The sequence below is a fragment of the Saccopteryx leptura genome, chromosome 11, assembly GCF_036850995.1.
Source record: "Saccopteryx leptura isolate mSacLep1 chromosome 11, mSacLep1_pri_phased_curated, whole genome shotgun sequence".
NCBI classification, from domain to species: Eukaryota; Metazoa; Chordata; class Mammalia; order Chiroptera; family Emballonuridae; genus Saccopteryx; species Saccopteryx leptura.
Window position 1 is genome coordinate 24,541,583 of NC_089513.1, and position 6,385 is coordinate 24,547,967.

The window sequence follows — 6,385 nt, forward strand, 5'->3', positions numbered from 1 at the left end:
AGCCTGAACACGTTTTCAGTTATCAACTGCAGCTATTGTCTATGCTACTTGACCAAAATAATAATGAATTGTTTGACCTTAGGTGCGCACTGACAAACTCTGCCTAAAAGAATGTGGGTTTCACATTGCCATTGCCGTTAAATGTCAAACAGTTCATATCAAGTACAGACGAGTACAAAAGTTGTAAATCTTTATAATGGAATTTTAAAAAAAAATAAAGTATTGTGAATCCATTTGACCAATTATTGGAAGTTAACCCTAGATTAGACACATGTGGAATTCTTTTCCATGTATCACTATCTTCTTAAATATCTCAATTTCCAATAATCAAAGATGCTTCCACTTTTGAGTAGCTAAGATTTTAAAGTAGCAGAGAATATTAAAATTTTAATCACGGGCCGCATAAACTCATTACACGGGCCGGATGTTGGCCATGCCTGGTCTACAATCATGTCCAGAATCCCATAAATATTGGTTGAATTAATGAGTCAATGAAGACTTTATCAATTCAGTCTTCAAGTCCTGTCTCCTCTGGAAACTTTTCTGATTATAGTTAACTGCTCTGCTCCTCTCTGAGTCAGTGAACTTCCTCATTGTTGATTGAACATGCATGTCTTCGGATTTGCTTCAGATACTTGTTAGTATTATTTTCTAATTGTATTAAGTACCCATGTCTTGTATCCCTAATGCTAGAGGTGGCTTTCTAGGGATGGTCACCAACAGGCATATTTTTGTATCCCACTCAGGAAGGACATTTTTTTTTATGACTCACATATCCACTCACTTCTCTGAAGAGGTGGATACTGTTCTGAGAAGTTGGTTAATAGTATGTTCTTATTCCTTCTGAATTGTTTTGCCTCCTCAAATGTGAAGATTGAGGATAGAGTTGAATGATTAGAGACCAGACACATTAAGTCCTAAAGTGAGGGCCTGGCAAGGCAACCTCATTAGATGACCTTGATGCTTCAGAAAGTTACTGAGGAATCTAGCTCCCTGGACCTCTCTTGGCCACTGTGACATACTGCCGGTTCCAATGAACTCTCCTGCCTTCCTCTTTTATCCTCAGCCCTTGATGTTACTATCTAGAAGTTTAGCCCTTTGGCTTGGCCTCTGGTGTTTCACACCACTGATTGTATTTCCTACGATTTTCCCTCTTTGCCAGCAATCGTGAGATAATGTTGATGCTGACTCTAGACTGGTCTAGGTCCTGTGGCAGAGGAGGCAGATTGGCAGCTAGTAGACAGTACTGTCAGGCAGATACATTTTGCTTGGCATAAATTGTATTTTATAAATTTGATCCAACATTTAAAATTAGATTTCATTTGAAAATTTACATATCCAGTTTGTGTTGTAAAAACTAGAAATTCTAGCAAATATGGGTTCATATTTCCACATGCCAAAACATGGCTGAGAATAAGGAGTCACAGTACCCTTAACATTTGTCACACACACTCTAATTCTGAGAGGTTCATCCAATCTCATAACACGTTTATTTGACACTTACAATTTGGTCCCTCTAGGCTTTTTAGTTGAGACCCCTTCACTATATTAATTACAGAGCTATACCATAGGAAGTCTTTGGGGGTTCAGTGTATCACCAAAGAGTGATACGATCTGAATTGAATTTTAAAAAGACCACTATGGATGTTTTGTACATAATAGAATGTACTGTGGCAAGAATGAAAGACAAAAAAAAAAAAAAATCAGTATTTAATACCTGTTAACATGGCCCTGGCCAGTTGGCTCAGCGGTAGAGCGTCGGCCTAGAGTGCGGAGGACCTGGGTTTGATTCCTGGCCAGGGCACACAGGAGAAGCGCCCATCTGCTTCTCCACCCCTCCGCCGCGCTTTCCTCTCTGTCTCTTTCTTCCCCTCCCGCAGCCGAGGCTCCATTGGAGCAAAGATGGCCCGGGCGCTGGGGATGGCTCTGTGGCCTCTGCCCCAGGCGCTAGAGTGGCTCTGGTCGCAATATGGCGACGCCCAGGATGGGCAGAGCATCGCCCCCTGGTGGGCAGAGCGTTGCCCCCTGGTGGGCGTGCGGGGTGGATCCCGGTCGGGCGCATGCGGGAGTCTGTCTGACTGTCTCTCCCTGTTTCCAGCTTCAGAAAAATGAAAAAAAAAAAAAATACCTGTTAACATGAATTAAGACAGTCCAGGTAGAGTGCCTGAAAGCTCCCATCTCACACTTGCTCTATCGTGCTTGCTGCTCGGTCCTGGGCCCTGGGTGGTAGCAGAGGCCAAAAATCGGTTCTTCCTGCTTTCATAAACATGTTCCTCTCTTGTTCTTATTGGAAAGTCGTAAGTATTCTCACCTCTGCTCCTGTTTCTTCAACCCTTTCCATCCATTACCTTCTCTTAGACTCATGGTAGGGCTGCTGTCCCCTCTGCATTAGAGTTTGCTGATCTCTAGGCTTCTTCTGGCTTGAGTCATGAGTGACTTTTACCTTTCGCTTAGCTGTGAAGAAACTGGTCTTTTACAACACAAGATAGCCTGGCCCTTGATGATGTGGCTGGAAGTCACGTTCAGACACACAAATTTCTTTTCTTCGCCTGAGCACTGCTGTGTGATTTGGCCTGGAGCACACATACCAGTTGTTACGCTCCCTGGATGGTCTACTCCCTGGAAACCACCATCCGGCCAGAAGCAGCTGGGCTTCTGGCCACATTATTGGAAGACCCCTTTCTGATTCTATTTCAGTCCGTACCATGTGATAAACTGCTCCCTTGATTCCTGACTCCTGTTGGTAGTCCCTGTATTTCCCAATCTTATGGGTTCTCTCTAGCACTTGTTCAGGTATTCTCTCTCATGAAGTGCCCTTCCACATTCTACTGCTTCTATTTTATATAGGCAGTGTCACAAAATCATTCCCCAGCGGGGTGAAGTGGGCTGTTCTCTGATACTGCTATTTACCTTAAGGCTAGAATCTCAGGCAGGCTGTGTGTTTAACAGTGAACCAAATTACTAACTAAGAAATGCTGTTTAATGATGATTAAAGTGATAGTAATTAAAGTGAAAAGAGGGCTCTACCCATGCATATGGAACATGAGTGCTCTCAATTAATCAACTCATTATTATTAAATATTTATTGACCACCCACAGTGCAGGAAGCATGAAATTCCAAGAGAACACACCAAAGACATGGTCTTTGCCCTTTGGGAACTTGTGTGATCTAAAGCAATTTAGACTTCAACTCGTGACGATGTGCTCTGGCTGTGATTCTCTGTAGATAAAACAAAGACAAATTCAAAGCATGTTTGAGCTCTATTTCCACCTACTGTTTACTACATTACTTATATTTCAAATGCTAGCTAACCAGTTAGTGCTCCTCCTACCTTTTAGACTCCATAAAAGGTCTCCTCCTCTGTGAAGCCTACCTTGACCTTCAGCAATGTTGATGCCTCTTTGTATACTTTAAACAGAACTACGCATGTCTATTAAACTCTTTACAATATTACCTTTTAAGTTCTGATGTGCATATATTTTCCCTGATCATCACCATACGCCGGGTTCTTGAGAATGTAAAACATATTTTTTCATTTTTAGATTTGTAATGGCCCTTCTTTCGGTCTAGATATCATTCTTGAGAATCTGGTAATTATCTGCTCATTCATTCAATAAATTGAAAACGTTCTGTGCTAGACCTTGTTTGGGTCTCATACCTATGGATATGTCAGACCTTTGGCCTACTAAAATTTAAGATGTAACACAGAGAGCAAATAAAGTGCAAATATTGGAGGAGTCTACAGTGGCTGTTACGTCGAATGAAGGGCTTTCCTGACTGAAGTGTCTGGGAAAGCAGCCTACCCATGTGACATGGACATAGGGACGGGAAGGAGGCAAGAGGGGCGGGAGTCAGAAGGCTGGGCTCCAGGAATCGGAACCTGTACCCCAAAGGCCTGGAAAGGAGAGATGGTCTTGGCTGCTCCTCACTGCCCACAGTGTGAAACTCATTCCATTTCACAGCCTCACTTAAACTAGAAAACTGTCCCCTCCCAGAGAATGTGCTCTGTGGATTCCAGACCATGTCAATATTGTATTTTTAAGACACCTTTGAGCACATATTACTTAATTCACTCAATTAACAATCAAATTCTGTTGTGTGTGCATGCAGACACAACATTGTCTGCAATTAAAAAAAATTTTTTTTTAATTTCTTTTGGTCAGTTATTGTGAAAAATGTAGAAACTGGAACTGACCATATTTGGTTTCTTTCCCATGCCCATCTACCTGTTCAGCATGGCACTTGGCTCTCACAACTTGCAGTCAAATGGGAGTTGGAAGGTAGACCTCAGAGGCCACCAGATGAGAACAGTGAGGCTGCTGTTGTCTGAGACATAGAGGTTAGGTGGGGGGTAGGGCGGCCACCGAACTCGACTCTCTTTGGTCTCTCTTTTGAGATTAGACCCTTTGTCCTATTCTTCTCTTTCTCCCTTCTGCTTCTTCCCTGGATGAGGCCGCAGCTGAGCTATGGCACTCACCATTCCTGCCTTGCTGATGGGAACATGGGTTTGAGATTATTCTAGTACCCCTTTAATAAACCTGATACAGTTTCCCAGTGAAGGCGGACCCCTGTCCCGCCCTCAGCTACCCTCTCTGACGAGTGTAGGGATGATCACATCATGAGTTGTGCTATGCCTAACACTGTCAAAGGTATCTGGATCTTTCAGTATGACGTGGCAATTCAGTTGTACCCTGAACAATTGGGATTGTGCAGAGGGGACCTGAACAAACTTTAGCACCAGTGAACTGTCCCCCTCATCCTGAAGAGTACTTCATAGCAAGGACCCTTGGTTGTAGCTCAGCCATCTGGGTCAGGATTGAGAGCACAGCATTGTAGTGTGGGATTGCAGATCAGACCATAGTCTCAGACCACCCACTTGACCTTCCAATGGGTCCTTTGGTAATGGATCTCACATACATCTATATGTGCTTTGTCACTTGCATTGATACGCTCAGTGATGCTGTGTGGGAACCTGGCCCCGAACATGACATGGAGTGCTACCGCCATGAGAGGCATTCCCCCACCCTACCCCAGGCCACTGTAGACAGACACAGAAAAACAGGGTCACAGGCTGCTCTGTCCAGGCTACTGCAAACAGGGTAGCTCTCAGACGTCCTTCCAAGTCCTGTCATATACCTTTGACTTACGTATTTTATGTGTGCTATCTTTTTCTCTCCTTAACTATATGTTATGTTGTAAATCCAGTGATTATGTCTTAATAGTTTCTTACTTTTCATTTTGCATGGAGCATTGAGCTCAGCACACATTAGATTGTTAGATATCCAAAAATATTTTATTTTGTCAGGCCCTGGCTGGTTGGCTCAGTGGTAGAGTATCAGCCTGGCATGTGGATGTCCCGGACTCAATTCCCGGTCAGGAAACACAGGAGAAGTGACCATCTGCTTCTCCACCCCTCTCCCTTCTCTCTCTCTCTCTATCCTTCCCTCTCCCAACCATGGCTTGATTGGTTTGAGCAAGTTGGCCTTGGGCGCTGAGAATGCCTCTGTGGCCTCTGCCTCAGGCCTAAAAAAGGGCTTCGTTGCTGAGCAATGGAGCAATGGCCCCAGATGGGCAGAGCATCGCCCCTAGTGGGCTTGCCAGGTAGGTCCCGGTCGGGGCACATGTGAGAGACATTTTCTCTGCCTCCACTCCTCTCACTAAAATAAATAAATATATATATATATATCAGAATAGAGTAATAGGTACAAATTATCACAGGGGACAGATGAAATCCAATCACGAAGACTCTTGTTCAAGCTCCTTATTTAAAGATAGGAAATCACCTTTTATATACCACATTTCATGAAATATCCATATCTTATCAACACCATGCAGCCATATGGGGGTGCACCATGCATACTGCAACCAAAGGTCAGGTCACTTATGAAGCAATGCCTAGTCTAATTTCTAAGAGAAGGCATGTGCCCCATTTTGTTCAGACGAAGTGTCAGGTCTCCTTGGCTCAGATTACAGAACAAAAGTAACACTTTTTCTTTTTCTTTTTTTTTCTTGAGAGAGGCAGTTCTAATCTGTGTCTGTCTTCACAATAGAGAGATCTGAGGAGATTTAAGCATTCCAAGTGGCTGTTTGGAGGACTTTTATTTCCTGTGTGTCTAATTACAGCATGCCTCATGAGAGGGGAAACATATTAACCTTTAAATGGAGAAAGCCAAGGCTCAGAACAGTTAAATGACTGGCTGGAAGTCACACAGCAACTCATGGCCTGGCTGTGAACACAGCAGGATTTATCCAGCCTATGCCCAGGCGCCGCCTATTAAACCAAACGGACTCGTGCTCTCCGGAGGACTTTGGGAATGAACCTCACTCTTGGCTAGGTCAGGCCTGAGGTTTCACGCCTTGTTCCGTCTTGCCCTGGAAGGTGGC

General features: G+C 43.9%; 1 non-coding gene across 1 annotated transcript; it reads left to right on the top strand.

Moving 5' to 3' along the window:
- The first annotated feature begins 1,728 nt into the window (after nt 1–1,728).
- TRNAS-AGA (transfer RNA serine (anticodon AGA)) lies at nt 1,729–1,804 on the top strand. Its single transcript has one exon. It is a non-coding gene; the product is annotated as a tRNA-Ser (tRNA).
- Nucleotides 1,805–6,385: the final 4,581 nt, after the last annotated feature.